At 38.4% G+C, this 25,607-nt stretch overlaps 1 long non-coding RNA gene across 1 annotated transcript in view; it reads right to left on the bottom strand.

The window, feature by feature from the left end:
* Positions 1-25,201, bottom strand: part of LOC309633386 — a 70,076-nt gene extending 44,875 nt beyond the window's left edge. The window contains exon 1 of the long non-coding RNA XR_014247487.1: positions 8,652-25,201. This is a non-coding gene — a long non-coding RNA (uncharacterized lncRNA). The remainder of the gene's footprint in view (positions 1-8,651) is intronic.
* Positions 25,202-25,607: the final 406 nt, after the last annotated feature.

The following is a 25,607-nucleotide window of genomic DNA, read 5'->3' as shown; positions in this document are numbered from 1 at the left end:
CATGCAGAGGGGGGCATTGTTAACATTCAGTGATCTCACCAATTTTTATAAAGGGATGACTTCTACTAATTTAGTGAAGTGTTCTTACCTTAACCATTTTTCTGCTTCCTACTATGATAAATCTAGAATTCCCAGAAGCATCAGAACATTAAAGATGAACAGAGCAAAGGCTTTTCATAAAACTATCTTAGTAGTCAAGAGGCCAAGTGGAATCAATGCGAAAAATTAATCCTAACTCAGTTAGTAATTTTTAAAATAGGGGAAATTTTTTCATTAAGACATTCCATTTACGTGTATAGTTGTTGACTTTTTTTTCTTCCTAAATTTTTAAACAGTGGATTTGAATATGGACTGAATGGGATACTACGGGGTGAGAATAAAATTGAGAAACTGAATCTCTCACCCACCTGCTAAATAACAGTATTTTCTTGGCCGGCTCATTTCCTGAGTATTTGTGAAACAGATCTAGACAGCAGGTAGAGAAAAAGAGAAATTTTAAATGACCCAGATTTTCTCCAGGAGATTGAAGAGAGATCAAAAGCAGCAGAAAGGGGAGAGGAAGAAAGGACAGATCCCAAAGGCTGGGATTTCAGGGAGTGAGGATGCATGAGCAGAGAGGGGAGTTCGGGGGAGCGTCTGCCATTCACGTGAAGGTTGCTGAGAGCCACCAAGACAAAGACAAAAATTTAAAAGACATTTCAGTATACATTAAGGATGTATGGCCTGCTCTTTGAAAGTATTATATCAGGAAGTCGATAAAATTGTGAATGCATATCAGTGACCGTAGTCTGATGGACTATACTATATTGAACGTGCCTTTGTATAGCATCAGGGCACATGGGCCCCAACTGTGTAAACCTTTCTTTCTTGTGTATGTGTGTTTGTGTGTGTTTAGCTGACAACTGTGATTTAGCAATAACAGAATTTGCCTTTATTTATAAAAGGTGAAAAGGGGGGAAAAGAAGAAAAAAGAGAAGTAGAACTACCTTGGGATAGGAAACAATGTAAATACATTTCTGAAATCCATTTCAAATATGAAATACATTAATACGTGAAACTCAGATGTTTAGAAATACAGGTTTTATAATCTATCAGTTTGTAATGTCCTGAACTTGGCACCTAATTCTGCTGCCGACTTCCACCTTTGTTCACAGATCAAGATCTGTATCACCTTAAAACAAAGCAAACACTGAAATAAGAATAATATGTATATACTATGGATATGAGACTTATGTAAAGACTCCTTTGTCGTCTTTGGATATTAGAACAGATGTTAGTGTAAGAATATTGGGATGAAGAGACACAAAGCCTGTAATTTCCTCATTTATTTTCATTTTTGTCTATGAATCCACGAGTCTGTAAGAACAAATATTTTACAGCTTACAGTAATCTGTTTTGTTTTTTTTTAAGACAGTTTCCAGGAAAGGGAAACATACACATATCAGATGTTTATCTTTAGTGAAGTTTTACAAATCCCAAAGTTAGAGTGTGTGTGTGTGGGGGGGTGGGTAGGAAAAACAGGTGAAGGGGGTTAAACGGTACAAACTTCCAGTTATAAAAGTAAATCATGGGATGTAATATACAGCATGATGACAATAGCTAATAATACTGAATTGCATATTAGAAACTTCCTAAGAGAGTAGACCTTAAAAGTTCTCATCACAAGAAAAAAAAATTTTATAACTATGGATGGTGACAGATTGTAACTAGACTTACTGTGGTGGTCATTTCACAGTATATACAAATATCAAATTTTATGTTGTACATCTGAAACTAGTATAATGTTATATGGCATTTAGACCGCAATTAAAAAAAGAGCTGACTTCCCGTGATTCACAGGAACATGTAATTAAACTGCTCAGGGCACCTTTTGAGGAAGCTGTCCTGTGAAGTTGATATGCCCGCCAGCAGGGTTTTAAAGGACAGCCCATGTGTTACAGAGAAAGGACTTTGGGTACTTGGATATAAAAAGTAGATATGCACTGAAAATAATCTAACCAAAGGAAATGTTCAGTAAAATGAACATTGTAAAAGCATGAAAAAAATGTTCTTTAGTATTGAGGAAATGACTTCCAGAGGTGTATGGAATTTTCATTTTGCAGGACCTGTTCTTTTTTGCAATTGATGTGGCCAAAAAGGGATTAATCTCCAAAACATACAAGCAGCTCATGCAGCTCAACATCAAAAAAAAAAAAGAAAAAGAAAAAATGGGCAGAAGACCTAAATAGACATTTCTCCAAGGAAGACATACAGATGGCCAAAAGGCACATGAAAGGATGCTCAACATTGCTAATTAGAGAAATGCAAGTCAAAACTACAATGAGGTATCACCTCACACTGGTCAAAGTGGCCATCATTAAAAAACTACAAATAATAAACGCTGAAGAGGGTGTGGAGAAAAGAGAATCATCCTACAGTGTTGGTGGGAATGTAAACTGGTGCAGCCACTACAGAGAACAGAATGGAGGTTCCTTATAATACTAAAAAAAGAGCTAACATATTATTCTGCAATCCTACTCCTGGGCATATATATGGAGAAGACCAAAATTTGAAAAGATACATGCACCCCAATGTTCATTGCAGCACTACTTACAATAGCCAAGACATGGAAGCAACCTAAATGTCCAAGGACAGAGATGAATGGTAATGAAGATGTGGTATATATATACGCACACACACAAAGACACACACGCACAAACACAATGGAATATTACCCAGCCATGAAAAAAGAATGAAATAATGTAATTTGCAACAACATGGATGGACCTAGAGATTATCATACTAAGTGACGTAAGCCAGACAGAGAAAGGCAAATATCAGATAACACCTTTAAAAACTCAGGATAACCCGACTCAAGTTCCAAACTTAGCATGTTATCTGCATTTTTCCAAGAGGAGCTGAATGTCAAGGAATTTACATGAGTACTATTTTCATTTCCACAATAATAAAACAATAATAACACGATTCTAAGGGGCAGTGCAATTGTTCAAATTAAACCTCTAAAAGTGGTCACACACAAAAGTCTGTGCAGAAGAAAGCAGCTAAGTGGCTGCAGTACACATCACACAGCAATCCTGCCATTTCTTCTTTAGCAACAACATATGAAAGAGAATGTCCCAGAGCAAAACTCAACCAAATCTCCCTTTTCACAGATTCCTTCTTCCATCACACACAGAAGGCAAGATTTCTTTTAAAATGACTACTTTCAGTGCTCCATAAAAAATGAAATCTCCTATGGTTCCAAAACACACCATTTTATTCTGGAAACATCAGCAATCTAGAAAAATGTGTTAATTAAGCAGTAATCATTTCAACTCACACCACTTCTCTGGAACAAATAATCTTAAGGAATGAAAATGTTGAGGGCAGCTAACCCTACACTTTTTTTAATATCCAGGAAATGACCCAAAACACGGTCATTATAGATATTCTGCATCAATTTTCAAGAATCATTTGGATTAACAAGTATTATGGCTTTGACATAATTTTAAGCTTATTTTTCACGTCAGAGACATGGTATCAAAATACATGTTTGACCAAATCAGAATTTTTCATGGAATTATGATTAATTCTTTGACGTAAAACACATCAAGATCTTTTTTGACCCACCTCCTAGAGTAATGAAAATAAAAACAAAAATAAACAAATGGGACCTAATTTAACTTAAAAGTTTTTGTACAGCAAAGGAAACCATAAATAAGATGAAAAGACAACCCTCAGGATGGGAGAAAATATTTGCAAATGAAACAACAGACAAAGGATTAATCTCCAAAATACATAAACAGCTCATGGAGCTCAATATCAAAAAACAAACAACCCAATCAAAAAATGGGCAGGAGACCTAAATAGATGTCTCTCCAAAGAAGACATACTGATGACCCAGAGGAACATGAAAATATGCTCAATATCACTAATTATTAGAGAAATGCAAATCAAAGCTACAGTGAGGTATCGCCTCACACCGGTCAGAATGGCCATAATCAGAAAAATCTACAAAAAAATGAATGCTGGAGAGAGTGTGGAGCAAAAGGAACCCTCCTGCACTGTTAGTGGGAATATTAATTAATACAGCCACTGTGGAGAACGGTATGGGGGTTCCTTAAAAAACTAAAAATAGAACTACCATATGATACAGCAATCCCACTACTGGGCATATACCTTGAGAAAACCATAATTCAAAATGACACATGTACCCCAATGTTCATTTGCAGCACTATTTACAATAGCCAGGACATGGAAACAACCTAAGTGTCCATCAACAGAGGAATGGATAAAGAAGATGTGGTACATATATACAATGGAATATTACTCAGCCATAAAAAGGAATGAAGTTAGGTCATTTATAAAGATGTGGATGGACCTAAAGTCTATCATACAGAGTGAAGTAGGTCAGAAAGAGAAAAACAAATATTGTATATTAACACATATATATGGAATCTAGAAAAATGGTACAGATGAACCTATTTGCAGGGCAGGAATAGAGATGTAGACATAGAGAATGGACATGTGGACACAGGGGAAGGGGAGGGTGGGATGATTTGGGAGATTAGGATTGACATATATACACTACCGTGTGTAAAATAGGTAGCTAGTGGGAACCTGCTCTATAGCACAGGGAGCTCAGCTCGATGCTCTGTGACCACCTAGATGGGCAGGAAGGGGGGTGCGGTGGGAGGGAGGTCCAAGAGGAAGGGTATATATGTCTACATATAGCTGCTTCACTTCATTGTACAGCAGAAACTAATACAACATTGTAAAGCAGTTATACTTCAATAAAAAAATCATAGATTTGTCTATATTGTTTTATATAAAGATTTTTTCAACCCTGTCAAGGTTTGCTACTTGATCCTAAAAGTTTTTGGTTAACTGCCAGCCCTTGTTCTTACTTAGGTACATCTGACTTTACCCAAAAATGAAAGGTCTGAACTACAAGAACCTTGGTAACAGAATATGAACTGCTGGAACAGGAAAAGCTCTGTGATCATTAACAAGTTGATGAAAAATCACTCTGTTCTTTGCTGTTACACTGACGTCAGTCATGAATATCTTTCACCAAACATGAAGACTGAGGTGATGGAGGGAGAGTGACCTGGACATTTTTAAAGAATTTTCTGTATGTTGGGAAGGAAAACACAAACTACTGTGATGGAAACAGAAGAAGGAATTTAAGACAGAAAAAAGCAGTAAGTAGAATTGCTCTTACAGCCTGCACCATGTGATAATTCCTGGGGAACCATTTTCTATCTGGGTCTCCATTCAGGGGATGCCAGAGGCTCAGAAATTCTAACTTAGAATGGATAAAAGAATTTCATCCATAGCGGACGTAACTATGCTTGAATACTATATAAGACATGAACAGAAATTGGAAATATTCAGAGTTTTTGATGAATGAAAATGAATTTTAAAGATGATATAGTATCTACATAAACTGACAGAATACACTTAATATTGTTTACAAAAAGGTACCTGAAATACAGCAAGGAATTATATTTGTGTTAGGAGCAGTGAGCTGAGAATAAGAAAAATAAATTACATATTTTATGTTCTATGTATCCTTGAGTAATTTGGCTTAAAAATTCAGTGTCTACCTTTCATTACAATATACCTTTAAACCTATATGATCTTTCTAAATATGTGACCAGCAGAGTTGTGGAGATGGCAGTTTGCTTATCTAAGTTCTAGGATGCCATCCTACAAAACACTACCCAATAATTCATACACAATAAACAACTTGGAAACTCTTCTGTCAACACCCAGAGAGGCTCTTTTGAAGGCTCTTGCAGGAAATTCTTCACTTTCAGATGTCTCCAAAAGGCTGAGGGAAAGGGGCCAGTTTTAGTTGCCACCCCAGCTGTGAGTGTCCCTCTGCCACATTCTCCTGCACGTCACCCTTCGGAGCAGTTTTGAACCCTCCTCCTTCCTCTTGCTCTCGTGCATCACCTGTTCTTGTTGATGTGGCCTCACTGCCTGAAATAGGACCCTCTCCTCCTCCAGTGGTGGGACATCCACTCCTACACAAACCCACTTCCTCCTGGGAGCCCGGCTGGGGAAGGGCTGCTCTGTGAGGGGTCCAGCTGCATGCTCCTGTCACCCCTCTGTCAGAAGACCCATCACGTGCCCTGCGATGTCTCAGGCGTGTGAATAAGCTCTGAGCTCAGAGAGCGCAGACACTACGCCCCCCATCTCTGCGTTCTTAGCATGTGGCAGAATCTGTCCGTAAGGGCTCAAAAATATTCATTCACAGCTTTGGCTCCAAGGCAAAGTACATCAAAATAAAGTAAATTCTTAACCTCAAGACACTTTGTGGATTTTGTAAAATGTAAGAACTCAGAAGATAAATTTCTATGGGCAAAGACATTGAATGCAGCCTTTGTCCTTATGTCCCATAGCTTATGTAACTCGTATCCTGTATCAGGATGGAACTATGTCCCAGGCAGAGCCTTCTCATTTCAAAATAGTGAAAAGACCCCATACATCAGTAGTAAAGTTAAATACTAAATGGTTCTAAAGGAATATGCAATGCTAATTATCAAAATGAACGGTATTCCATTTTGTGTGTTTACAATTAGCCAAAATTAAAGCATAGAAAAGCTAACAAGTAATATTTTTAAAGGGTTTATTCTTTTTCAGATAGCAATGCATAATGGGCCAAAAAGTCTGCCAAATCCTCCCAACAAAGTCACCTAATTTCACCTGAGAGAATACTTACCAACTAACACTCAGAAATGTGTAATGGAAATAGCATGAGGGATGAATAACAGCAAATGTTGTTAAACGTTCTCATGTTTTGTTCACATCTGACCCATAATGTGTATAATCATCATCATTGAGGCTAAGTCGTGTTATGTAATTTGCTCAAGGTCGTAGCATTCTTGAGTGTGCGAACACAATCACGTCTCTGGCTCCAGTGATGCTGGCTGGCTTCCCGTTTGTGCCTGTAGGAAAGCTAGGCTCTGAGTTACCTTGGGCCACTCAGCTTCCTATCAGTAAAATCGTCATCATTTCCTGCCGAGGTGTCTTCCACCTCAAATAGTCAAAGATAGTATCATTTTAGAAGTGGCCTCTTTCTGATGGCAGTTTCTTTCAGACATCCTTTACACTTTATTATTCCCCAAATAATTTGGAAGTTTACATTTTTAAGCACATAATAGTCCCCTCGCAAATGACATGGGAAATAGTAAAAGTAAAGGACATCCAAAAGAATCTACCCTGAGGAAGAGGCCTCCTTCTAAAATGTTATTATCTGATGCCTCTGCTAAGATGGGAAATTTGAACAGCCCATAAAACTCAACTCTAAAATGGTATTTCTCTAAAAGGACTTTTCCATTAGTAACTCTTTTTACCAGTGACTAGAACTAATCCATTCATTCAACGAATATTACTTAATGCTTACAAGGCACCAGGTATTATCCTAGGTGCTAGGAATACACCAGTGAACAAAAGAAGAAATCTTGGCTCCTCCACAGGATTGATAGTCTAGTGAGAGAAGCAGGCAATAAAAAAGAGAAATCCATAAAACACAGAGCATGTGAGATCACAGTAAGTGCTACAGAACAGAGAAAGCGGTAGGAAGCGCTGGGAAAGTTAAATATCCTGTCTTCCTTCTCCTTAGTTATCAGCTGATACCAAGAAGGTAAGCTTACTGTGAGAGAAAACCTCAGCACCATTATGGTAAAGGTGAGCGTCGATAAGAAAAGAGAAAATGTCTGGAGAGGTAGAAATATGCAACTGTATATGGGGGATTTACATATACATGTAAATACAATCTGGTCATGTTTGAAGCATCCCCATGTATGCATGTACGTATATACATATGCCATAACATAAGTACATACACGCACACATGTATATACACACACATACGTAATACATATATAAAAGGCAGAAGCAGCACCCATGACAAAAGCAGTTATAGATAAGTCATACAAACCTCAGCATGTGCACATACACCCACCCGAGTCAAGAGCAGAATGAAGAATTAATAGTGAGACAAAAGTCTGCAATTCAATTTTATTTTGGGACTCAGCATCTATTTCAACTGAGAGAGGAACGACTCGTAAACATATCTAACTAAGAGCAAGCCAGTATGTAAATCCTGCACATTCCGCTGTAGTTTCTTAACTGACCTTAGGAAAAATAGTGCAGGTTTTTAATTTTATGATAAAATATTTCAAAAAAATAGTTTGATAATTTGCCATAGTACATCTCTCGGAGAGTAAGAATAGCTCAAATCTATGTCCCCTCCCTGCCCCCTGTGCACACACACACAAACACACACAGCTAGCCAAAAGCAAAAACCTCTCAACAGTCAGGCAATCTTGTATAAGAATACATACTTTTCTAATCATCACTTGAAAAACTCTGAAGACTAATGAAGTCTGTCCTAATACTGAAAGGAGTGTCAAGATTGCCATACAAATATATAAATGTCCTATCTCCCCCCTCTGACCAAAGTCTTCCCTGTATTTATCATTAAGTCTTCCCCTATTCAAGATATATATTTTGGGATTAGATTTGACTGCTTAAAAGAGGAAACCACCCCCCCATCCCCAAATCAGTGGCTTATGTTTATTCCTTCACATTAAAAAAATAAATAAAAAGTACAGAGATTGACTGAGCATCCTGAGCAGGCCCAGGACCAAGACACTCACCAGGACCCAGGCTCTCCCCACACGTCTCCTCTGTTCTCTCTACACATGGCTTCCATTCTTATGCTGAAGCGTGTCTTCATAATGGCTACTGGAGCACCAGACATCACATCCACACTGCAGGCAGTAAGAAAAGTGAAGGGGATCAGATTCTAAAGGAGGCACTTTCAGAATAAGCCATCTCACTTTGAAGAGCATGCCTAGATTCTGACACAGAACTTCACAATGGTTAAATCTACCTATGTCTTATTGATTAAAAATCACAGGGCCACACCTAGATGCAGGATGGGAACATCACCACTGGGAATGAAATCAGGATTCCTTAACTGACGAAGAAGCAGCGAGAAGATTTCAGGCAGATAATCATCTGTCACTCTCATACTTTTGAAATTTTTTGACCTTCAACCCTATTAAACCCTTTAGAAGAAAATACCCCATTGTAAAGCTATGTGAAAACTAGGAAATGGATTAGTTTATCTGCTCAGTCACCCCACCCTTCATATGCATGATAGTCATATTTCTCAGCAAAGACTACTTTAAGTCCACAGAATTATCATAATTACTGGTGCACACACATGTATGCATGCATGTACACAGAGAATCACTACTACGCAAAGCTGGCATCAGGGAGCATTGAAGGCAGAGGGTTTTGTTGGGTTTTTTTAATTATCTTTTTTTCTTTATATTTTGAAATAGTTGTAGGTTCATAGGAAGTTGCAAACAAATGTACAAGGAAGTCCTGCTTACCCTTCCCTCAGCCTCACCCAGTGTTAACATTTTCTACAACTATAGTTCAATAGCAAAATCAAAATACTGATATTGGCACAATTCATAAACCTTATTGAGATTTCATGAGTTATACATGTACCATTTGTGTGTGTGTGTTTATAGCTCTACACAGTTTTATCACACGTGTAGCCTTGCAAAACCCACACAGCAATCAAGAAACTCAACTGAATCATCACCACAAAACTCCCTTGTCTGACCCCTTTACAACCACTACTCTCCTGTCCCCTCCATCTCCACCCCTAGCCTCTGGCCACACTATTCTGTTTCTCCATGCTTATAATTATGTTATTTTACAGTTGTTACATAAATGGAATTATGCATTTTGTATCTTTTCTGAGATTGGTTTTCTTCACTTAGCGTAAATTCACTCAATTTGTTGTGTCTATCAATAGTTCATCCCTTTTTAAAAAATTTTTATTTATTTTTTTAACATCCTTATTGGAGTATAATTGCTTTACAATGTTGTGTTAGTTTCTGTTGTATAACAAAGTGAATCAACTATACATATACATATATCCCCATATCTCCTCCCTCTTGCGTCTCCCTCCCACCCTCCCTATCCCACCCCTCTAGGTGGTCACAAAGCACCGAGCTGATCTCCCTGTGCTATGTGGCTGCTTCCCACTAGCTAGCTATTTTACATTTGGTAGTGTATATATGTCAATGCTACTCTCTCACTTCCTCCCCAGCTTACCCTTCCCCCTCACCGTGTCCTCAAGTCCATCCTCTACGTCTGCATCTTTATTCCTGTCCTGCCCCTACGTTCTTCAGAACCACTTTTTTTTTTTTTTTCAGATTCCATATATATGTGTTAGCATACGGTATTTGTTTTTCTCTTTCTGACTTACTTCACTCTGTGTGACATACTCTAGGTCCATCCACCTCACTACAAATAACTCAATTTCGTTTCTTTTTATGGCTGAGTAATATTCCATTGTATATATGTGCCACATCTTCTTTATCCATTCGTCTGTCAATGGACACTTAGGTTGCTTCCATGTCCTGGCTATTGTAAATAGAGCTGCAATGAACACTGTGGTACACGACTCTTTTTGAATTATGGTTTTCTCAGGGTATATGCCCAGTAGTGGGATTGCTGGGTCATGTGGTAGTTCTGTTTTTACTTTTCTAAAAAACCTTCATACTGTTCTCCATAGTGGCTGTATCAATTTACATTTCCACCAACAGTGCAAGAGGGTTCCCTTTTCTCCACACCCTCTCCAGCATCTTTGTAGATTTTTTGACGATGGCTATTCTGACAGGCGGGAGGTGATACCTCATTGTAGTTTTGATTTGCAATTCTCTAATGATTAGTGATGTTGAGCATTCTTTCATGTGTTTGTTGGCAATCTGTATATTTTCTTTGGAGAAATGTCTATTTAGGTCTTTTGCCCAATTTTGGATAGGGTTGTTTGATGTTTTGATATGGAGGTGCATGAGATGCTTGTGAATTTTGGAGATTAATCCTTTGTCAGTTGCTTCATTTGCAAATATTTTCTCCCATTCTGAGGGTTGTCTTTTCATGTTGATTATGGTTTCCTTTGCTGTGCAAAAGCTTTTAAGTTTCATGAGGTCCCATTTGTTTATTTTTGTTTTTATTTCCATTTCTCTAGGAGGTGGGTCAAAAAGGATCTTGCTGTGATGTACATCATAGAGTGTTCTGCCTATGTTTTCCTCTAAGAGTTTTATAGTGTCTGGCCTTACATTTAGGTCTTTAATCCATTTTGAGTTTATTTTTGTGTATGGTGTTAGGGAGTGTTCTAATTTCATTCTTTTACATGTAGCTGTCCAGTTTTCCCAGCACCACTTATTGAAGAGGCTGTCTTTTCTCCATTATATTCTTGCCTCCCTTATCAAAAATAAGGTGACCATATGTGCATAGGTTTATCTCTGGGCTTTCTATCCTGTTCCATTGATGTATATTTCTGTTTTTGTGCCAGTACCATACTGTCTTGATTACTGTAGCTTTGTAGTATAGTCTGAAGTCAGGGAGCCTGATTCCTCCAGCTCCATTTTTCTTTCTCAAGATTGCTTTGGCTATTTGGGGTCTTTTGTGTTTCCATACAAATTGTGAAATTTTTTGTTCTAGTTCTGTGAAAAATGCCATTGGTAGTTTGATAGGGATTGCACTGAATCTGTAGATTGCTTTGGGTAATATAGTCATTTTCACAATTTTGATTCTTGCAATACAAGAACATGGTATACCTCTCCATCTATTTGTATCATCTTTAATTTCTGTCATCAGTGTCTTAAGTTTATAGCAATACAACCCTAACTCAAGAAACTAGAAACATCTCAAATAAACAACCTAACCTTACACCTAAAGCAATTAGAGAAAGAAGAACAAAAAAAACCCAAAGTTAGCAGAAGGAAAGAAGTCATAAAGATCAGATCAGAAATAAATGACATTGAATTATTGCCCAAATAAGAAACAAAGAACCAGAGGGCAGCTAAGAGATTGCCCCCAACAAAAAAAAAAAAAAAAAGAAAGAAAGAAATGAAAAGGAAATGAAGGAAACAATAGCAAAGATCAATAAAACTAAAAGCTGGTTGTTTAAGAAGATAAACAAAATTGATAAACCATTAGCCAGACTCATCAAGAATAAAAAGGGAGAAAACTCAAATTAATAGAATTAGAAATGAAAAAGGAGAAGTAACAACTGACACTGCAGAAATACAAAAGATCACGAGAGATTACTGCAAGCAAATCTATGATAATAAAATGGACAACCTGGAAGAAATGGACAAATTCTATGAGAAGCACAATCTTCCGAGACTGAACCAGAAAGAAATAGAAAATTTAAACAGACCAATCACAAGCACTCAAATTAATACTGTGATTAAAAATCTTCCAACAAAAAAGCCCAGGACCAGACGGCTTCACAGGCGAATTCTATCAAACATTTAGAGAAGAGCTAACACCTATCCTTCTCAAACTCTTCCAAAATATAGCAGAGGGAGGAACACTCCTAAACTCATTCTACGAGGCCACCATCATCCTGATACCAAACCCAGACAAAGATGTTACAAAGAAAGAAAACTACCGGCCAATATCACTGATGAACATAGATGCAAAAATCCTCAACAAAATACTAGCAAACAGAATCCAACAGCACATTAAAAGGATCATACACCATGATCAAGTGGGTTTTATCCCAGGAATGCAAGGCTTCTTCAATATACACAAATCAATTGATGTGATAAACCATATTAACAAATTGAAGAAGAAAAACCATATGATCATCTCAATAGATGCAAAGAAAGCTTTCGACAAAATTCAACACCCATTTATGATAAAAACCCTCCAGAAAGTAGGCATAGAGGGAACTTTCCTCAACATAATAAAGGCCATATATGACAAACCCACAGCCAACATCGTCCTCAATGGTGAAAAACTGAAACCATTTCCACTAAGATCAGGAGCAAGACAAGGTTGTCCACTCTCACCACTGTTATTCAACATAGTTTTGGAAGTTTTAGCCACAGCAATCAGAGAAGAGAAAGGAACCCAAATCGGAAAAGAAGAAGTAAAGCTGTCACTGTTTGCCAATGACATACTATACATAGAGAATCCTAAAGATGCTACCAGAAAACTACTAGAGCTAATCAATGAATTTGGTAAAGCAGCAGGATACAAAATTAATTCACAGAAATCTCTTGCATTCCTATACACTACTGATGAAAAATCTGAAAGAAAAATTAAGGAAACAGTCCCATTTACCACTGCATCATTCAGGCTTTGATCGCCCTTTATAGTTGTATAACATTTTTTTCTTTCCTTGGACTATCAGTTTATTCTCAAGGAACAAACTGCCTTTTCACCAGCATTTCTTAGACTGAAAGGTTGTTCAAAGTCTGCCTTCTTGTGCACTGCCTGCGTTAATCAGTAATGCGTAAGACCTCCCTGTGATGGATGCTGGATTGTCATTCCTTTAAGTCAGTTTGAGCTGATAAAAATAGAGTCATGTGAAATGTGCAATGGAAACACACCGTCTCTCTCCAGCTTTTTGGCTGCTCAACGATTGTAAAGCACACTCTGATATGTTAATAGAACTGGACCATTATATTCTCCAGAGGGCACTGAATGCCAACATGAGGTGGGAACACATGATTTCACAATGCATTTCATGCCACACAAGCATAGCCATCCCAGGACCTTTTCACGTACCCCAGTGATGTGGAGTCACTGTCTTTTCACATTTACAGCCTTTGTCAGCCTTTGAAAACATACTAATCTTAGTTAATGGCATCAGAGGAGAGAGGAAATTCTAGTGATTTTTAAAAATTTTGATATACATTCAGGAGTATATAATGGCACATGGCAAAAGTGCCGTAAGTAGGAAAAGTCTCTTCTCAATTCATCGAACAAAACAAAGAATTTTATACAGTGACCAGGATAATTAATGTAGTCAAGGTACTTTTTAGAGAAGAAACTTTATCTAGGTAACTTAAGAAAAAGTGGTCATTTTACCGAATATTCAGAGATAAGAGTAGCTGCAAGACTTAGAATGTAGTTCTGGCATCAAAGTGGTAATTCTGGGCACCAATCCCAAGCCTAATGTAAAACCATCTGACTTTATGGTGTCTTCACTCACTTGCCACTAAGAGATCCCAGAATGGTGGCAATTTCCAGACTAATAACTAAAATGAGAATAAGAACAGGACCCTTTTGGATAATTCAAAAAATATGCTTTAGCATATAAGACTTCAAAGACAGTTTAACATTCAAGGAAATTAAAGAAGTAGGTCTCTCTTAGCAATAAAAGTAATAATTTTATTTCATTTAATGCCTTTCCCAGATGATCAATTTTTTACTAAAATAAAAGATATAAGAAGTTCCAGAATTGTGAACACGTTTAAAAATAACTTCATCCCTGAAGTCTTTCACCATTTCATCTGTAAACTGAAATTTTGCTGAGCCGATGACCAGAGATAGCCTTTCTGAGTAACTTTTGCAAAGGAGAGACAGATTCTTTTTACATCCTTTTCACCCCAGAATCCATTTTACAGACAACAACTAAACCTTATTTTTTTGATATGGCTTTCCAGTGGCTAAATGGAAGACTCCTGCATGTCTCAGAATGTCTATAGTAGATACATTCACTACCTTGTTTGTATACATACATATCTATTCCATGGTTTCCACAAAACTTAATGATCTGCACACATGCTCTCTTAGTTGCCTATGGACCCGTCTATGAGTGGGATGAATAAGCTGGAGGTGGAGGAGACAAGCAGGAGGGAGGAAGTGTAGAGTGTCTAGTGCTTGAAATTGAGACAAGAAATGGTCCAACCTTGATGAAGGGCATAGACAACCTTAACAAGAACAGTTTAGGTGAAATGGCATGGGAAAAGACTGATTGGAGTGAATTAAAGAGAGAAATGAATAAACATGAATGAATTATACTTACATCCAGCGACTTGGATAAATCTCCTTACGCATAATGTCCAGGAAAGAAAGCCAGTCATAAGAGCACATTTACTGTGTGTATTATTCCATTTATACAATGCAAAAAACCAGGTAAAACTAAATCTCAGTCTTTAGCAATGTCCACTCAGACAGTAAAAAGATAAAGAAAATAAAAGGAGTGATTACACTTACGGAAGAGCAATGGGGTTTAGACTGTGAATGTCAAGTTTGGGGACACATTTCTGCAGTAGTGAAAATGTTCTATTTCTTGATCTACATAGAAGTTTCATCAGTGGTTTCTTTTCTATTAAACAGTAAGTTGTACATTACATTTTATGTTTACATCTGTATGTATGTTTTTTGCAAAATAAAGCATTTTGAAATGGGAAACACAGTGGGATAGAATTCTACTTTCATCCATGACAAAATTACTGATACTGGACTTGGCCCACTGTTCTAAACAATTATAACACTGGAGAAAATATAACATGAACTGTACAAATCTACAACAGGCATTGGCTAGAGAGCTTCAAAGTACCATGATTCTTAAGAGAAGGGAAACACATGAGGTGAGTTCTACATTGCCCTGGTTTCCTTTATTGGAGGTAGAGCCAAAAAAAATACCAGTCTTACTGAAATTGAGAAGGTAAAATGGGATAAAATCAACAGAGAGCAGAACCAACAAAAAACAAAGCCAAGTCTGTCAGGTTCAAAAAGTCTTCAAGGAATTCTACTGCCATCCAAAACGAAAATCAAAAACCTATAAATGAAGAGAAGGTAATCTAGATTCCCTACAACATATAATTCACACTATCCAGCACAGAGTTACAACTACTTAGCATGCAAAAAAAAAAAAAACCCCAGAAAACTCAATGTATTTTCAAGGGAAGAAAACAACACATAATTAAAACGGACTCTGAGATGACTCAGATGTTGAAATTAGTAGACAAGGATGTTAAAAGAGCAATTACAAATAAACCAAGGACCTGAGGGAAGATATAGACAAAGAATGAACAGATGATAAATCTCCATAGAGAAATAGAAAACCTTCAAAAGAATCAAATGGAAATTTGAGAATAGAAAAGTATAATATTTCAGTGAAATTTTATTGAATGAGCTAACAACAGTTTGAAGAATAGAATACAGGAGAAGGGGGAGGTGAAGTAGAAGACCAATCAATAGATGATATTATCCAACCTCAAAAACAGTTCTATTTATCTCTTGAAGTTAGAGGTCATGGGTGCAGAATTAGGCCAAGCAGCATGATGGAATATCCTTCAGCTGCTTACAACTTCTGCAGTTTAGACAACAGGGCGGGTAGTTTGATTAACCAAGATTGTATTTTAGCCATAAGAATCTAAAGAAATGAGGGAGGGGCCAGGGAGCTGAGGGGGGAAGCAGGATAGGGTTTATGAAATTTGAACACAGCATTCAAGCTGTTTTAATAGACTAGTAAGAGCATGAAAAAGATTAAGAGTATGACTAAAGGTTGGGGTTGGCCAACCGTATCTCCAGGAGGTGTCCAAGACTGAGTCAGCCAACTAGAGGCAGTGAGCTGGAGATGTAGAAAGTAAGGGTCAGAAAGTGGAGGGTATAAAACCGAGATTATGGAGGAATTCCAGTTACAGATATTGAAGGAGTCTAGGAGTCAGCACTATCCAATAGAACTTTCTGCAAAGATGGAGGTGTTCTGAGCTGTCCAATATGGTGGCCAACTAGCCACATGTGCCTCTCAAGCACTTGAAATATGGCCAGTGCAATTGAGGGACTGAAGTCCTAATTTTAAAAATTTTAATAGTCATATGTGGTTAATTTGATACTATTGTAGGCAGTGCAGGTTAGGGTATGATTACAGAAATGAATGATGAGGCCAGAGAGGAAATAAGATTTATCCAGAAACTAAAGCCAGAGCACTGAAAGGACCATCTACGTAGCTATTGAAATCACCAACTTTAAGGTGTGTGGTGACATGAGAGGGACAGTGGGTCAGGAGCAGCAGCTTCAAGAAATGAAGGCGAGCGGTCTGTATGAGTGGAACAAGCAAGGCGATGGGTGCTCTAGTCGTCTGTCTGCTTGAGAGGGCTCCAGGGGGCCAGAAGCGTGCACAGGGGAAAGGTAGGCTCCCGTTACTCTGAGACAGAAGAGAATGTCCCAAGAAAAGACTGAGGCATTATTTTCATTTTCTGCCTGAAGCTCAGAGAGGTGAGGCAAATTGTTCAAGGTCACAGAGCTTAAATAAATGACAGAGGACTTGCAACTTGATATTTTTACTCCAGTGCCCCTTCTCCTAACCATCACACTCTACTGTATGCCCAGTACCCACTGCAGAGCCTAGAATATCTGGAGCACCTAGGACCTATTCAATATTTTTCAAATTAGTGTTCAGTGAAACAGCACTGCAGAATGGCCATAACTATACCTAGCATTCAACTCCGCTGGCTACATGTAACTGCATATAAATTGTGCCTATTTCATGGCAAAATCCAGCAGGTGATCTGAAGGACAGAAAAGTTTGTTTCTTTCTGTTTGTTTTATGCTGCTATCAAGAAAAGTCCTGTGGACATCGTTTTCAGCGTCCTCAAATTCCTCCCCCTTTCTGAAACACTAAAATGTAGTGTGATTACATTTCATCACTGAGGAATAAATATTCGTTTTCCTAAATTTTAGCCCCTCTAGTTTACCTTCCAGCCTTGCCAAATCATTCCTTTAGAGACATGAGGAGACAGACAGCAGTAGTTTTTGACAGTTTTAAAGTCACATAATTTACCCTGAATTTTCATGCAGTGTTACAAATATAACGTTCGACTACAATGAATCCCAAAGAAAATTGGAAAGTTGGCTATAGGAATGCTAATTCACTTCTTTACTAGAAATCGAAACCCAAATGTGAAACCGTGAATCTTTCCTTTCAAAAGTTAATGAAGCTTGGCTGCTTGTAAGAGTTCTTTACACTTTGCTCAGTTTTGTTCTATTTGCTAACTTCTTGGAGCTTAGGCTGAAAAATGTGCTTGTACCTATTTTTTAATAAAAAAAGAAAACTTCAATCACTTTATTATTTTCATTTTTTCCCCGGAAGTCTGTTAGTCCTACCTGTAAGTAGGGAAGAAGCAAGTGAAGAGATGTGGAGAGGAGGTGCCCTTAGAGAAAGGGGAGGTTCGGAAAGAATAAAACACCAAGGAAAGCTCAGGGCAAGGGGACTTGACAAGATGCCCCTTTGAAGTGGGAGACATGAAAGCGGCTCAGGGTGAGCAGCCTGAGAGGGGATGTGTACTCGGAGGTGACCTCATGAGGGGTCAGAAAATGAGAGCATCCCTGACGGTGAAACGATAAACCAAGGAACAGCCACCGGCAAAAGGCAGCACTGAGCATCTTGGGAGGACGGGGATGTGGTCACGGCAGGTGAGGGTGAAAAAGGTGGCAGCAAATGGGAGGGGCCCTTCTGACAAATAGCTAGAAACAAACACACCCTAAAGGACCAGCATAGTCATCTCCGAGGAAGTGCTTAGATCCGCACCGAGGACCACTGGCTGACAGTGAATGAGTGCCATAAACAAGATACAGAACAGTGGCCCCATTAAGTAACATACTGGGAAATAAAGTGCAAGGCAGAATTATCTGAAATGTCCCTAAGAGCCAGGATCTACGGAAAACACGGTTGTCCGAAAGATGTATTTATTACGTGTGGAGCACCTGCAGTTAAACAGGCAAGACTGGTTCTCTAAAGATTTAGGGTCCAGTCACCAAGACATCAGCAGTGCAGTATTCATGGAGCTGTGAGGTGTTCACAAAGCTGGACTACAGGGTAGTTGGAATGGTCAATATTACACATGGTCCCTTCTCTAAAATCGATTGGAAAAAGAGAAAGACTGAAAGAAAGTGAAAAATGAAGGAGCGTATGTTTATTACTAGATGGCTGCGGGTTATGTGCAGAATGTATAGTTCCCTTGTGGTAGGACATTTTGTTTTTTTCCTAAGTGATGTAACAAATAATACATGAAATATTTATATGCATGAAATGGACAGCTGTTTTTGCGTTCCTGCCATGTGTTCACGGGTCACTGCACGGGTGGATATAGATGTGAGAGATGATCAGATGGAGGGACCAAGGCATCGACTTTGGATCCACGCTGCCGTGGAGCAAAGCCTGTCTCCATTCTTCACTGGCCATGGGATATCAGGCAAGTCCCTACCTCCTCTGTCTCTAGGTTCCACGAGGACCTGATACATAAGTGATTGTCAAGTTCCCATCACAGACACCCCACGGTAAGTGCTGCTATTACTGTTCTTATCGTCATATCACCTAAGGGCTAGAAAAGTTGCCTCTTTAATACTGTAAACCACATCATTTATTTGGGTTCATGGATGACACTTAATTAAACCAGATTTACTAGCACTCTCAAATGTTTTTACATAGGAAATAAAACACAGGAAAATTAAAGCAAATGTCTATACCCAGAGTAGACTGCAGATGAAAGGCTGGCCAGTGTGAGCCAGCGGGTTTCAGTTATGTGGATGCTGCAGCCTCATTAGGTTACTCAGTCAGGAGTACTTCTGATTCTCTAAACACAGTGATCATGGACCAAAGTTGAGGGAGACACTGAAACCCTTACTTCCTTGAAAGTGACTGACACCTGGGTAAACCACTGACCCATCACCGACTGAACTGAGTCCCAGTGTATTGTGTTCTTCTAGGACTCAATTTTCAAAGCTGGAAGGCAATGATGAAATCCCAACAGAAGTCTCAGATTTGTACCTAGTTTGTCCACTTAAAGATTTTCTCACTTGTTTTTCTATCACCTACATGTCTCTGATGCCTCTCATTGCTAAAATCTGTCTTATGTTTTAATGCACCAAATATGTTATCATCTTTCTGATTTTCATTCCCTGCCTAATAAAAAGGAAACATTGTTGCTTTGACTTTTTTTTTAAAAATTGTATTTAAAGTAGATGCATTTTACAATATGATTTTCAAAAGGTTGGTTATCTTTCTAATTTTTTTTCTTGCTTGTTAAATCATTCCTGAGTTCCTGTCTTAGTTACTTTTCAGGATATATTCAGCATAATCTTATTAAATCCCTATAGATAAGGCAATTATATTTTCTGAAGTTGCTCTTTTCATTTCTGTTGTATGCAGTTTTTTGTTTTATTTTTAGTGTTTATTATCAACTAGAAACTTTTCAATAGTTTCAGAAAAAAATTAATTCATCCCAATAAATTGTTAATATATGTGTATATGTATGTATGTATATATATACAAATACACATATATATATAAACATAGAGAATTAAAAATTATTAAATTATTAAAGCTTGTTATATAAAATGATAAAGTCTGAAACTGTACTTTATAATTGCAATCTGTCATTTTTTAGTTAAAAGAAACATGTTTAGCTCTGTTCCTTTTAACACAGAATTTGACATTAATTAACAAAGAACTTTTGGAATAATGTAGGAGGTTCAGGGAAGAAAGCCTGGCATTTATAATCAAGGCCAGAAAATCATTGAACATAAGCAAGTCAACAAATAACTTTCCAACTGAAATTCCTCTTCCCCATCTTTCACTTGCTTTTTCAAATGCATAATTCATCTGACATATGTCCCAATTTTTAAAAACAGAGACTTTGTGAATGATTCTTAGAGAACATTTGAAATTAAATAGTAAGAATAATCTTTTAGGTTCCTCCATATTTCCGTCAGAAAGTTGCCTTTTATAAATGCCATTTGCAGCAACATGGATGGACCTGGAGATTATCGTATTAAGTCAGTCAGACAGAGAAAGACAAACACCATATGATATCACTTATATGTGGAATCTAAACTATGACACAAATGGACCTATCTATGAAACAGTAACAGACTCACAGATAAAGAGAATAGACTTGTGGTTGCCAAGGGGGAGGGGTGTGGGGGAGAGATGGATTGGGAGTCTGGGATTAGCAGACGAAGACTAGTATATACAGAATGGATAAACAACAAGGTCCTACTGTAGAGCACAGGAAACTATATTCAATATCATGTGATAAACCAATAATGGAAAAGAATATATATATGTATAACTGAATCACTTTGCTGTACAGCAGAAATTAGCACATTGTAAATCAACTATACTTTAATTTTTAAAAAATTCTATTTAAATAAATAAATAAAATTTAAAAAAAGAAAGTTGCCTTTTAAATTCAGTTACCAATAAAAGAGGAGGGCTTCCCTGGTGGCGTAGTGGTTAAGAATCTGCCTGCCAATGCAGGGGACACGGGTTCGATCCCTGGTCCAGGAAGATCCCACATGCCGCAAAGCAACAAAGCCCATGTGCCATAACTACTGAGCCTGTGCTCTAGAGCCTGTGAGCCACAACTATTGAGCCCGTGCACCACAACTACTGGAGCCCACGTGCCACAACTACTGAAGCCCATGTGCCTAGACCCATGCTCCGCAACGAGAGAAGCCACCGCGATGAGAAGCCCGCGCACCGCAAGGAAGAGTAGCCCCCGCTCACCGCAACTAGAGAAAGCCCGCGCGCAGCAACGAAGACCCAACGCAGCCAAAGATAAAATAAATACGAATAAAATAAATTTTAAAAAATAAATAAATAAAAAATAAAAGAGGAGAACATTCTAATATTCCAGGTGTTATAAATGTTCCTACTAAATTGTAAAGATTAAGCAATTTTACAGATGGATCAGTTTGAAATGATATGACTTCATCTTTATGAACATCAATGACAAGATTTGTGCCAAAGCCTCTCTAGCTAAGATTTAGGGAATGGGTCATCGATTCTGGCAGTCTTGGGTTTGCCACCAAACAGGCCCCCCCAGTATTCAGGTAAGAAATTAGATCACCATAAAGCAAATACCTGGATTCTCAGCTCTCTGTCTCCCATTTGCTCAAGCAGGACACAAAGTTTTCCTCATCTCTAAACAGTCCTAGTGCTTTTGGAGGGTGTCTCGCCTGCCCCCACCACGTCCCCGGCTTCTTTGTTCCAGGATCCCCTCAGACCACGGACCTCCCTGAGGCCCGAAACTGACAGTCCCCAACCAGTGAGGCTTACAAAATGCACAGTGACAGGACAGCTCGGCCGAGAGAAGAGAAAGCTCTCTCTCCATGCGTGCACAGTAGGGTAGCTTGAGCCCTGAGATGCAATAGCGTTTGATGTTTTATGTCTTGGAATTATTCCAAACTTTCTTGGGCCTTACATCCACACTACACCCTCCCCAAGCCAATTCATATTTCCTCGAGTGCTATAAACAGCATTCTCCTAAAATGATTGTCTTATTGATTCACCTAGTTTATTGCATTGACTTGCTTCTCCTCTTTGCTACAGCCAGTCCCTATATGCTGGGTCTCCTTGCTTCTTTGACCATGATGACCTCCCCCCTCTTCCTCTGTAAACCTGTCATATGTAAACTACAGCTGTGAATGGAACATGTGATTTTTCTGAAGAAGCTCCTGGACCATCAGCAGATGCAAATAGATAACCAGCAACCAACCACAGCAAGATGAACTGAAAGCCCAGCCCTCACACAGCAGGAAACTCTGCTTCAACTGTTTGAACCATTTTATTATAAAAGACTCTACCGTATTCCATCCTGCCTTCCGAAAAATCTCTTCCCAGGTTCATGATAAATACACCCAGAGCAATTTGAAAATTACTGCTAAACTGGAATCTCTGCTGCATTTTGAAAATTTCATTACAGGTCAAATAATTGATCAAAAGTTTCTGAAATGCTAGGAAAATACAGAAAACTAAGGCTCATGTAGCAGGTGATCATATGAATTTATTACAGTTGATGTGATGGGGTTTTTTTTCCACTCTCATAATCATCTATCTCTGTAGAACAGACCAGTTACATACTATTCATGCTCTAGCAAGTGACCTGTAAAATTAACAATCCAATCATCCATATAGACAGGCTCTAAAATTTATTGCCTTTTTATGGGTCATTCTATTTAGCTAATGGAACTCTTGGCTTTTCTGACATAACTCCACCTAATTATCAGATGTTACCGGTGGGATTATCAGCAATAAAATGTTAATAGTATTTTGCTTGTATCAAAATTAAAAGCCAAAAAAATCATTAAAATAAGGAAAGATAAAAGTATTCATCTGCATGATAACTAACAAAGTTTCAGGTCCATATGGTGGATTAACGAATACTAGAGTAATGCTGATGTTTCTGATGAGTATGGTGATAGTAATGATGTGAGCAATACTTTATGTATAATGATGAGGACAAAATCACCCTACACTCTAAATCATTGAGATTTCAAGGTCCCTTCCTTGTACTTCACAGCTTATAGCCACTGGCGTGCATATATGCATTTAATTTTGTCCAATCTCATCTAACACTGCCAAGGTGAAAATGGAATCAAAAGATTTGCTGATGCATATTGTGTATTTTTCATATAGCATATCAAATATTCAAAAAGCAAAGAGTATATTATATCCTTTCAAAAGATCTTACACGATTAAGTACTAGGAAGCAGGTTCAGTAGCACAAAATTCACAGAAATTGATATTTTTTAAAGTTAAAAATAACTCACAAAATGGAAGGCTTTACTGGTCACAGAGCAAGCCCTGACTCATTTTTATGAAGGCTAGATCTCACACACTAAGGAGGCTTTATAGGAGTCTTGCCACTGTCAGAGCAGCCCAGCAGGTATTACCATCCTGCTGGGGATTTGATCATTTCTCCTCCTCTATGTCTCTTTTTTTATAGAAAGGGGAAAAAATAGCTCCACTAGATATAAAAGGTTTTAAAGAAAGTGTCTTTTCACATATTGAATATATTTTCAATTTTTCATGTGTGTGTATGTATGTGTATATATAAGCACACACACACACACACACACATATATATATATAAAGCAGTTCTGTATATGTGCAATTAGTGAATACCTAAAAAGAACATGGAATAACTTCAGAGGAAATTAGACTTTGCAGCATATTCCTGTGTCCTTGGAACACTCAGCTCTCAGAAAATGAAGACCATTTTGAAGTCTTCCAAATTATCAACTATACTTAGTTTGGGGCAATGGAAGTCTTTTTTTTTTTTTTTTTTAATAATACCAATATTATCGCATTGGTTTCTAAAAATAAATGGGGTTCAATTCATTTACCCTGGTTAGGAGTTAGAGGGAGGAAAAACTACTATTCAATAAAAAAGAACTTCTCCTTTGGGCTTAGCAAATCCCAAAATGGTAGAAAATCCACTTCTGGTGATGCAACGTCATCTCAAGAGATGGACAGCACAGCAGTTGTGTCAGACACTATGTGAAAAAGTGGTCCTTCCTGGCCAGGACAGCTGTTCTCTGGGCCAAATAAGCCAGACCTTACATAATGCACTTTGGGGAATTCAGAAGGTCCTTATATGAATAATGTCCTTGTCCTAAGAGAAGTTTATATTCACCATAAGTAATCTACTTTTGTTGAAGGCACTGATGTTCCCATTAAAACTCACAGGTATGCCCAGTCTTTTCATGACTAAGGTCTTTAAAGAAGTGAGCAAAAATCATGACTTTCTTGATGGGGGATGATGCAGGAGCTGCCGCTCAACTTTCCTACAGTTCGAGCTAGCATGTTGTAGGAGTGGACCATCAGGGTCACGGGTGGGCAGCTTTTTCTGTAAAAGACCAGATGATAAATATTTTCAGCTTTGCGGGCTGTGTGGTCTTTATTGCAACTACTCCACTCTGCTGGTGTAGCAGGCGAACAGTCATAGACAAGTAAGTGTGACTATGTTACCAACTTTATCTATGGACAGCGAAATGTGAATTTCATGTACACTTCACATATTACAAAATAGTCTTTATTAATAGTTACTTTTCAACTATTTAAAAATGTGAAAACCATCCTTAGTTTGTGGGTCTACAAAGACAACGAGTGAAGCAGATCTGCCTGGTGGACAGGAGTTTGCAGACCTCAGATCTAGGGGATGCAGATGTTGAATTTAACGTGTCTAAAATAGACCAGCTCTCCCCACCCCCAACTCACAAGGCTCCACATCTCGGTAAACGCTGTTCAGTTACGCATGCCAACAACTTGATGCTTTTCCTTAATCTGTCTCTGTTTCTCTTAATCTGTCTCTTTTTCTCTTACATCCCAAACCTAGTCCTGTCATCTGAACCTTCAAAATACACTCAGAGCCCCCGCACTTTTCACCAAATGAATTCTTGGCACGTTAGTCAAACCACCTATGACGAACCACTTGATGAAGTCATGTCTTACCTGGTCTATTGCATAAGCTGCCCTAATGTCCAGTCTTAGCAAACTCAATCCACTCTCCAGATTAATTCACAATCCAGAAAGATCTTTCTCTAAGATAAGTCAGAGTGGTTTCCGCTCTTCTGTTTAAAAAGCTCTCAGGGGCTTCCCTGGTGGCGCAGTGGTTGAGAATCTGCCTGCCAATGCAGGGGACACGGGTTCGAGCCCTGGTCTGGGAAGATCCCACATGCCGCGGAGTGACTGGGCCCGTGAGCCACAACTACTGAGCCTGCGCGTCTGGAGCCTGCGCTCCGCAACGGGAGAGGCCGCGATACTGAGAGGCCCGCGCACCGCGATGAGGAGTGGCCCCCGCTTGCCGCAACTAGAGAAAGCCCTAGCACAGAAACGAAGACCCAACATAGCAACCAATCAATCAATTAAATAAAAATAAAAATCTTTAAAAAAAAAAAAAAAAAAAAAAAAAAAGCTCTCAGCTTCCCATCCCACACACAAGGAAAACCTCAGTCCATACTTGGGCCTACGACGTCCTCAAGTCCTGATT

This window comes from Balaenoptera borealis, assembly GCF_965194805.1.
Source record: "Balaenoptera borealis genome assembly, chromosome: 8".
Classification (NCBI taxonomy): Eukaryota; Metazoa; Chordata; class Mammalia; order Artiodactyla; family Balaenopteridae; genus Balaenoptera; species Balaenoptera borealis.
This window is presented reverse-complemented; position numbering and strand designations above follow the sequence as displayed.